Genomic DNA, 10,681 nt, shown 5'->3' with positions numbered 1-10,681 from the left:
TTTGTTTTGTTTTGTTTTGTTTTGTTTGTCAATGTAGGGTCTCACTCTAGCCCAGGCTGACCTGGAATTCACTATGTAGTCTCAGGGTGGCCTCGAACTCATGGCAATGCTCTCTGCCTCCCAAGTGCTGGGATTTATTTATTATCACTATAGTTTTTGAGATCAGAAGTTTGGCATGAGGGGCTGAGGACGTAACTAGGTGGTAGAGCACTTGCCTGGCATGCATCGGCCCTGGGTTTCATCCCGAGCATTTGAGGAGCAGAGGCGAGGAACGGGGAAAGTCTGTCAGAGTCTGGCCAGGCGGTAATGAAGTGGTGGTAGGTTGGCCTCTGGGAGGAAAGCCACTCCTGGTGTTTTCCAACTTCTCACTGCTGCCCTGGTCTTTCCAAAGCCACCGTAGCTGCTGACTGTTGCACAGCCATCATGAAGGACTCCATGCTGCCTCCTTTTTCCACCTTGAAGGTCCATGCAGTGGACCTAGAATCTCCAGGACAACCCTCAGGTCAGCTGACTAGCAAGTCTGGCTACCTCTGACACTGGGTTCCCCTTTGCCAATTGGAAAAGGCAAGTGCTGAGCTGTTACAACTGTAATCACAAGGCTGGAGATGGAAGGAGGGAAGGAAAGGAAGCCGGTGAGTTAACAGTTGCAGACTGAACCCTGAAAAAGAGGTTCCCCAATCCTGAATGCATGCTGAAACTGACTCAGACCCAGAAATCCATCACTATGACATCATAGAAATTTCCAGAACATGGACTCTAAGCAGTGCAGAAGCAACACTTTCCTCTCCCTGAGGGCAGTGCTCCCCACCCAACAAGCATGGCCCCATGAGTTATACCCATCACAAAGGCCTTAGTCAAGACCACCAGCTAGAGGCTGACCACCTGATGGGTGGCCATTCTCAGGCTGGGACCAAGTTCACCCTGGCAGAGGTGTGAACAGCTCTCTCATCAGATTTGCCCTCAGAGCACTAACAGTGTGATGTCACCCCAGCCTCCCCTCCCCTCATTACTGAAAATAAACCATGAGGTATGTGAGGCCTCATTCTATCCTCTTCCCACAGGCAGCCTGGCAAGAGGGCCCCAGGCCCAGCAGAATAACCCCGCTATGGGGAAAAAAGGACTCTTCGTCCCAGAAGTGCAGAAATGTTAGACACACGATCTCTGAACAAGTTAGAAAGCTATGAATCTAGAAACTTACATAGAGACATGCACTGAAAGGGAAAGGGTCAATGACAGAATAGGGTGCACCTGTGGCCCTATGGAGCTCCTGGTTCTGCAACTGCACTTTTTTTTTTCAATTTTAAGCTTATTGACAACTTCCATAAATATAAGTAATATACCCTGATCATAATCCCTTCCCATCCCTCTTCTTCCCCCCTCCTAAATCCCCCTCCATTGCATCCCTTGTACTTTCCAGCTAGTCTCTCTTCTATTTTGATGTCATCATTTTCCCCCTTCCATTATGCAGGTCTTATGTAGGTAGTGTCAGCCGCTGTGAGGTCATGAGTACCAAGGCCACTTTGTGTCTAGAAGACAGTATTATAAGCAGTCCTCCTCTCTGGTTCTTACTTTCTACCACCTCTTCTGCAATGGTCCCTGAGCCTTGGAAAGTGTGATAGAGATGTTTCAGTGCTGAGCACTCCTCTGCCACTTCTCGGCACTATGGCAAGTTTGAGTCATCCTACGATCACTGCAATCTTCTCTAACCAAAAGAGAGAGTAGCATTAATATATATGCATAAACATAAGTGTTTATAGAGCAGTTTTGATGGACACAATATGTGCATTTAGACAGACAACAGTAGTAGTTCCTCCGTAAGACTTATGACCTCTTCAGCCATAGGCTTTTTAAATTTTTTTTAAAATTTATTTATTTGAAAGCAGAGAGAAACAGAAAGACAGACAGACAGACACACACACACAGAGAATGAACATGCTAGGACCTCTGGCCACTGCAAACAGACTCCAGATGCATCAAGCTGTATGTGGGTACTGGGGAATCAAACCCCAGTTGTTAGGTTTTGCAGGCAAGCACCTTAATGGCTGAACCATCTCTCCAACCTCATTTTGGTGTTTTGTTGGGATTTTTGTTTGTTTGTTTGTTTGTGAGGTAGGGTCTCACTCTAGCCCAGGCTGACCTAGAACTCACTCTATTATCCAAAACTTACAGTGATCCTCTTACTTCAGCCTCCAGAGTACTGGATTTAAGGCATGTGCCACAACACCAGGTAGCCATAGGGTTTTTGACAAGGTTTTCAGGCATGAATTTCCTCCTGTGGAAAGGGCCTTAAATCCAAGCAGAGAACAATTGGTTTCCTTCAAGACCATTTGTTACATTTGGCCTGGCTGGCCAGCCATAAAGCTTGCAGGGTCCACTACTGGTCAACATCGTTGGTCACTTTTTTCCTCCAACAGGCCACATTGCTCTTTCCAGCATCCTGACAGCTAGTCAACAGGGAGGAGGTTTTGAGTTTAGCTCCACCTTGATTTTGCAGCAGCCTGAAGCCCAAGCATGTGAAGTTTTCAATAACAGGGTCTTACCATCTTGTTCTGATGGGCAACCAAGAGCCTTGGCAATGGCCTGTGATGTTTTAGAGGCATCAAGGACCTCCCTGGCCAACAGCTCACTGGAAGGTATCCCACTCTTGGCACTGAAATTTTTCTAGTAACAATCTATGGCTTCTGGGTACAACATTATACATCTACATGGAACACTTCTGCCCAAACTCTTTTCAACATATGTAAATTCATATATGTATTATTAGTTAGAGAAAAGTAGGGTTCCATGTGGCTTATTCATAACATCTTAATGTTCATTCATTCATTTGAGAAAGAGATTTTAAAAAGAGAGTGTTGTGAATATGGGCACAGCAGGCCTCTTGCCACTGTAAAAGAACTCCAGATGTATGTACCACTTTGTGCATCTGGCTTTATGTGAGTACAGGGAATCAAACCTAGGCTATCAAGCCACTAAGCCATCCTTTTTTTTTTTTTTTTTTTTTTTTTTGAGGCAAGTTCTCACTCTAGCCCAGGCTGGCCTCAAACTTGAACTCCTGGCACTCCTCCTCCCTCAGCCTCCCCAGTGCTGGGATTATAGGCATGTGCCTCCATGCCTAGATTTTTCACATGGGATTTAGCTACATGGGAAACAGAGCCAAGAAGAGCTGATACCTCCTGTACAGTCTATAATTTTTGCAAGATTTTTTTTAATGTGCCTTCTTAAGGTAAAGAAGGGCTTTTAATTGAAAGACAGGGAGGAGGTAGGAAGTGAGCTAAAGAGAATAGGAACCTGGGGAGTGAATGAGAGGAAGAGAGAGAGAAACAGAGAGCCACTGCATGCCACCACTGGGCTGCAGGTGACAAGTTTAAGCTGCACCCTGGTGTCTCCTGCTGGGGTGCGATGTCCACTCTGCATCTACCATAGCATCAGACTGGTGTGAATTAAAAGTTATCTCTAGGGCTGGAAAGATGGCTCAGTGGCCTGGGCTTGATTTCCCAGTACCCACGTAAAGCCACAAACACAAAGTGGTACATGTGTCTGGAATTTGTTTGCAGTGGCAGGAGACCCTGGCCTATCCATACTCACCCTCACTCTCTGCCTCTTTCTCTCCCTCAAATAAATTAATTAATAAAATATATAAAAAATATAGATCGTCAGGCATAGTAGCCCATGCTTAATCACAGCACTTGGGAGGCAGAAATAGGAGAATCCTGGTGAGTTCAAGGCCAGTTTAGGACTACAGAGTTCAAGGTCAGCCTGGGCTAGAATGAGACCCTACCTCAAAATACCAAAAAGATAAAATAAAGACATAAAAGTTATCCCTAAAAAGTGCTAGAAGATTAATGTTTCTTTTTTTCGTTTGTTTATTTTTTATTTATTTATTTGAGAGTGACAGACAGAGAGAGAAAGAGGCAGATAGAGAGCGAAAGAGAGAATATGCGCGCCAGGGCTTCCAGCCACTGCAAACGAACTCCAGACGCGTGCGCCCCCTTGTGCATCTGGCTAACGTGGGACCTGGGGAACCGAGCCTCAAACAGAGGTCCTTCGGCTTCACAGACATGCGCTTCACAGCCCCTAATGTTTCATTATTACTATTACCACCCTTGTCGGCATTCATGGGCTCCAGGGCTGTTGTATTTGAAGATGTAAGCCTTGTCAGCCCCTAGTGTGGGGGTGCGGCACATACAGGTTCCATATGCAGCACCATGCACAGGGAAAGGGCAGCCCAGCCCAGCCTGGGACCCCTAGATCCCAATCAATGAGGTCCCAATATAACCAGGATGGCCCCTTGGCTTCCAGACCAGAAGCAGAAGATCTAAAAGGCTCCTGGCATTTGACCACCAGCTGCTTTGTCCCAGATGAATTCCACATCCTGTGGCTGAATGTTCTCCACAGAAAGTAGTTTTATTTGACTTAAAGGAGGGGAGGCTGGGAGCTGCTCACTGTGAGAGGTAGAAAGTTTAGTCTGAAGCTGCATTTCTCTCTCACTATCTTTTTTTTTTCTTTTTACGCTTTCAAGCCTAAAGAGACATATATGTTTTCCTGAGCAGAAAAAGGAAGCAGGGCCCAGCCTTAGAGTTCAGAGCCTATCCACAAGGTAAGTAAAGCATAAATTAACCAATTACAGTGAAATGCAGGATAAATTCCTTTGACAACTCTGAATTTCCCAGGAAAATGCTTCCAGCTGTGACCCCTGGCTTGCTGTGTGTTTATAAAGCTTGCTTTGACTATGTGAAACTAACAGGAAATCTACACAGCACCAGCCAAAGCTGGTTCTCCTTTTGGGCTCCAGGAGACCTGTGACTTTGTCCTGCGTAGTTTCATAGGCAGTCCCGATCCAGAACAAGGGGGGGGAGCCCCACCACTCCTGCTTCCCGTGCCCGCCGATTAGACAGGGACTACCTACCGAGGACGGTGCTAAGAGAATGCCAAGATGGCAGCCCACTGGGCTACACCCTTTACTCTGTGTCAGTAAAGGCTTTGTTTCTTTGAGACAGGGTCTTATTCTAGCACAGGCTGACCTGGAACTCACTCTGTAGCTCAGGCTGGCCTTGAATTCATACTTCTCCTACCTCAACCTTCCCAGTGCTGGGATTAAAGGCGTGAGCCACCACACCTAGCCCTTCTGTCAACACGGGTGTAGTGGCACACAGCCACCCTTGTTATTCTCATGGCGCGATGGCTCTTTGGTTGTGATAGATGCATGGTCTAGAGTGCTGAGATGTCTGGAGCTTAAAAAGGGGAAGGCAAGATGATGCAAGAATTCATTTGCAGTGGCAAGAGACTCTGCAATGCTTCTTCCCTCCATCCCCCTCCTTGCAAATAAAAATATTTTTTTAAAAATATTAGAAAAATAGGGCTGGAAAGGTGGCTTAGTGGTTAAGGCACTTGCCTGCAAAGCCAAAGGACCAAGGTTCTATTCCCCAGGACCCACATAAGCCAGATGCACAAAGGGGCATATGCATTTGGAGTTTGTTTGCAGTGGCTGGAGGCCCTGGGTCACCCATTCTCTCTCTCTCTCTGCCTCTTTCTCTCTCTCAAATAAATAAATATAAATAAAACATTAAAAATTGGTCTAGAGAGATGGCTTAGAGGTTAAGGTGCTTGCCTGAGAAGCCTAAGAACCCATGTTTGATCTCTCTCTCCAGATCCCACATAAGCCAGATATACAAAGGTGACGCAAGTGCAAGGTCGCACGTGTACGCTAAGGTAGCACAAGTGTTTGATTGCACTGACTGAGACACTGACACACCATTTCTCTCTCTCTCTCTAAAAACAAACCAAAAATTATAAAAATAAACTCTAATAAAGCATAAGACCCTCCTTCCACATGGAGATGACTCAGTGCATAAAGCACTTTCAGCACAAATGTGAGTACCAGAACCCAATAAAGCAGACACAGTACTGTGTGTCTATAGTCCCAGCATGCCTATAGCCAAGTGGGAGATGGAGTCAGGAGAATCTTTCAGAAACTCGGGGCCAGCTAGCCTGGCGGACACAGCAGGTGACCGGCATGAGTCCCTATCTCAAGCATGGCAGAAGGTGAAGGCTGACACAGAGGTTGTCCTCTCACCTCACATGTATGCTATATACACACACACACACATGAACACACACATATGCATCATACACATACATACACACAAAAAGAAAGAAAAGGAAGGAAGGAAGGAAGGAAGGGGGAAAGGGAAGAAAAGCAGGGAAAAGAAGGAGGAAAGGAAGGGAAAAATGAGGGCGGGAGGAGAAGGAAGGGGAAGGAAAGAGGGAAGGAAGGAAAAGAAAGAAGAGAGGGAAAGAAGGAAGGGAGGGAAGGAGGGAGGGGAGAGAAAGGAAGGAAGGGGGGGGGGAATGGGCAGGCAAGTGCAGAGCAGACCCTCCTTCCTTCAGGTGTCATGGCCCATGCTTGTGATTCCAGTGCAAAAGAAGCAAGGCAGGATGATGGAGAGTTTAAAAACAGCCTGGGCTGTAAAATGAGAGCCTGTCAAAAAAAAAAAAAAAAAGCAAATAAATGGTCTCCCTTCCTGGAAAGCAATTCGTATTCCCCACTGGACACTGGCAGTTTTAAGTGGAGTCAATCCTAGGAGAATCCTAGGAGGAATCCTAGGGGACAGTTTCTCGCAGGCCCACAGACAAGAGGAGAGCACCCATGCTTGCGTGGGGTTCATCTTTAGAAAAACACCTCTGCCTGGCACAAGGTGGGTGAGCTTGCTCAACCCACATTTCTGTCTCATGGATGTGACTGTTAATTTCAGCCCAGAAATTCCTTAAGGACCAGACACCTGGACAAAGCTCTGGGGACAGCTCTGCCCCAGCAGGTGCTTCCTGAAAGGGGCCTCAGCCTGCCTGTCACCCAGGTCGCCTGAACTCGCATGCTGGGTGCTTTGGCCTCACTGACACCTTTTCTGCCCAGTGCCCTGTGCCCCTGCGCCTATGGATGGACAGCTAGGCCAGTTTGCTGCTCCCAGGAGGGGCCATCCTGCTGCCCAGTATCATAGTTCTTTAGGGGAGATGCTTGGTGGGTAAAAGTGCTTGCTGCACATGCATGAGGACCCAAGTTTGGTCCCCAGCACCCACATAAAAGCTGGGCAAAGCAGAAGAGCAATAGAAGGGAGCACCCAGAAGTTTACTCTGGATTCTACATACGTGTGCATGGGGTGCAGGCATCTACACACACACACATATACTACAGACACACCACATATACATACCATGTGCAAAAAAAATTTTAAACTTTTTTTTTTTTTTTTTGGTTTTTCGAGGTAGGGTCTCAGTCTGGCCCAAGCTGATCTGGAATTCACTATGTAGTCTCAGGGTGTCCTCGAACTCATGGCGATCCTCCTACTTCTGCCTCCCAAATTCTGGGATAAAAACATTTTTTAAAAAGAGTATGCTTGGGGCTGAGGAAATGGCTTACTGGTTAAGGCATATGCCTGCAAAGCCTAAGGGCCCTGGTTCGATTCCCCAGGACCCACGTAAGCCAGATGCACAAGGGGGAGCATGTGTCTGGAGTTCATTTGCTAGAGGCCCTGGTGTGCCCATTCTCTCTCTCTCTCTCTATCTGCCTCTTCTTCTTCTCTCTCTCTCTCAAATAAATAAATAAAGTATTTTTTAAAAAAGAGTATGTCCAAATTATACAATTAATTCACTCAAATACTCGATTCAAGTAATTGTAGTTTACTACACTGTTAAATGTTGGAAAGCATCCACCAGACTCAATCATAATAAAATATGCTGGGAGCCAGGTGTGGTAGTGAATACCTTTAATTCCAGCATTTGAGAGGCAGAGGTAGGAGGATTGCTGTAAGTTCAAGGCCACTGTGAGACTACATAGTAAATTCCTGTCAGCCTGGGCTAGAGTGAAACCCTACCCACCCCCGCCAAATAGCCAGGCATGGTGGTGCACACCTTTAATCCCAACACTCAGGAGGCAGAGGTAGGAGGATCGCCATGAGTTCGAGGACACCCTGAGACTACATAGTGAATTCCAGGTCAGCCTGGGTTAGAGCGAGATCCTACCTCAGGGAAAAATACTTTATATATGTGTGTGTGTGTTGGGGGCTGGAAAAATGGCTTAGTGGTTAAGGTGATTGCCTAAAAAGCCAAAAGGACCCAGGTTCTATTCTCCAGGTCCCAAGTAAGCCAGATGCACCTGGTGGCACATGTGTCTGGAGTTCATTTTCAGTCACTAGAGGCCCTGATGTGCCCATTTTCTCTCTATAGCCTCTTTCTCTCTCCCCCCGCCTCAAATAAATAAATAAAAATCGTGTGTGTGTGTGTGTGTGTGTGTGTGTGTGTGTGTGTCTGTTGGGGTATGTCTTAGTCAATGTCTCCTTGCTGAAACAAAATCCCTGACAAGACAGTTCCAGCCCACAGTGCCAGACGGGAGAATCCACGAGGCAGCAGGAGCCTGAGGCAGCTGATCACATTCCTTCCACAGTGAGGAAGCAGAGCCCTTTTTTCCCCTCCCAAATCATGGTGGACTGGATCTCCCTTTTAGGTATTTCCTCTCATGATCCACTAGAAAAGCCCACAAAAGGATAGTGAGAACCACAGTGTTCTAGTGACCTCAGGTTCCTGCATTTACATGTGCACATTCAAAGCACATGTGTGTGCATGTATGTGGAGGCCAGACGTAGCTCCTTCCACCTTATTTATTATTTTTTGTTGTTGTTGTTGTTATTTATTTGAGAGCAACAGACAGAGAAAGAGGCAGAGAGAGAAAGGGAGAGGGAGAGAGAGAGAATGGGCATGCCAGGGCCTCCAGGCACTGCCAACGAACTCCGGATGCATGCACCCCCTTGTGCATCTGGCTAACGTGGGTCCTGGGGAATCGAGCCTTGAACCAGGGTCCTTAGGCTTCACAGGCAAGTGCTTAACCGCTAAGCCATCTCTCCAGCCCCACCTTATTTATTGAAACACTATCTCTCACTTGAATCCAGAGCTCACCTGTCAGCAATTCAAGTTAGCCAGCTTGCCCAGGGGTCTCTGTCTCCACCTCCCAAGTGCTGGGATCCCAGGTGGGCCCCCTGCCCACTTGGCCCTTACACAGATGATGCGGAGGCACTTTACCCACCGCACCATCTCCTGAGGCCGGTCAGGCCGCTTGAGGATGCAGACTGTGTGTCAGTGCACTGAATGGCCAATGTCCTCACCCCCTACTTCCTGACGTAGTTGGACAACCTAACTGCAGCTCTGAGGATGTTCAAGTACAAAGAGACATCTGAACATCAGGAGACACAGCTCATTTTCCTTGGTGACCTCTTATCCCAGTCCTTCTTTACCCAGTACCATACCCCCTCGCCCAGGCTTATGGACATGACCCTAATCAACCTCACCAAGTTGGGCTTGGGTGCAATGATTTCCTTGTGTGGAGTGAATCGACATTTGCTCATGCCACAAGGTAGACTATGAGTCTGTCACCTACACAAAGCAAGAGGACTGGGGCGGGCTCAGGCAGGCACAGACAGTGGTGTGGGTTACATTCCAGTCCCTATGTCAAGGTCAGATCCAGGGAAGTGGGTCCTACAGGGCACAACAGAAAGGAGTGACTTAGGGCACTTCACTGAGGCCGGGTTTATAGCAAGCTTCTATGACCAGAGAAAGGGCTCATCCTTTGGGGGCTGAGGGGAGCATGGTAAAGATGAGGCTTTGTTCAGGCTGTAATGGGGCTGAGGCTAGGGATTTCCCACTCCACACCTGCTGCCAAGGACCTCATATGTGGGTATGTCTTAGGGAAAAGGCCACTGGTCCCCCCAGACCACCTCAAACCAGTCTCTGAGGAGAATGAAGCTGATACCATGGAAGGAGGCAGAAGAGGCAGCCCTGCCCTGGCTCAGCTAACTCTGGGGCATTTTGCCAAGACCCGGCTCTGCAGGGCACTGCCACAAGCTGCCAATCAGAAAGTGACAGGCCCACAACACAAAGGCTTCCTCAGACTCCGTGGGGAGTGAAGTTTCAGTAACACCTACCTCTTTCTAGCCCTGTATAGCTCTTTGTTCAAAATATCTATAAATCTGTTTTCCTTCAAGGCTGAATTCCTTTCTGCTTTGTCCCAACCTGCCCTCCCACAAACTTTTTTTTTTTTAATTTATAAAATCTATCATGTTTGTGAAAGGGGAAAAAATGGAACTAATAAAAAAGTAAAAAGAAGGCAGGGATGGAGAGATGGCTTAGCGGTTAAGGTGCATGCCTGTGAAGCCTAAGGACCCAGGTTCTATTCTCCAGGTCCCACATAAGCCAGATGTACATGGTGGCACATGCATCTGGAGTTCGTTAGCAGTGGCTAGAGGCCCTGGCATGCCCATTCTCACACTCTGTCTCTTTCTCTCCCTCTCTGTAATAAATAAATAACTTAAGAAGCCAGGGAAACATCCTTGGTTCTCCCATCGAGCACATTTGCTGTCAATACTTGGGAGGACTTCCTTCCAGCTTTTCTCTCAACACAGTCTGCAATTCTGTCATGTACTTGTGCCACGCACTTAGTTGTAGGTCTGGCTCTTGTCCTTTAATATTGGGCCTCTGATTAAATTTTGTGATTAGAGTACCTTATATGCAGCTTGAGGTCATGTAAGGCGTAACTCTGAGTTCATCAGAAATAGCTCTTAGCTAGGTATTAAATATGTAATATATATATAATATATTGTTATAATATATAACTAATATACATATTATTTATACAGTA

The 10,681-nt window shown here is 47.0% G+C and overlaps 1 long non-coding RNA gene across 2 annotated transcripts in view; it reads right to left on the bottom strand.

Annotated features, from left to right (window-relative positions):
* Positions 1-221: 221 nt before the first annotated feature.
* The window catches only part of LOC123454222, a 35,532-nt gene continuing 25,072 nt past the window's right edge, over positions 222-10,681 (bottom strand). Inside the window, exon 4 of one of the 2 annotated variants that reach the window (XR_006633218.1) lies at positions 222-599. This is a non-coding gene — a long non-coding RNA (uncharacterized LOC123454222). Of the gene's footprint in view, positions 600-9,426; positions 9,523-10,681 lie in introns of those variants that run through there. The other variant, XR_006633219.1, reaches the window with a different exon arrangement.

The sequence above is a fragment of the Jaculus jaculus genome, chromosome 13 (assembly GCF_020740685.1).
Source record: "Jaculus jaculus isolate mJacJac1 chromosome 13, mJacJac1.mat.Y.cur, whole genome shotgun sequence".
NCBI lineage: Eukaryota > Metazoa > Chordata > Mammalia > Rodentia > Dipodidae > Jaculus > Jaculus jaculus.
Note: the sequence above shows the minus strand (reverse complement) of the source record. Positions and strands in the feature narration are given on the sequence as shown.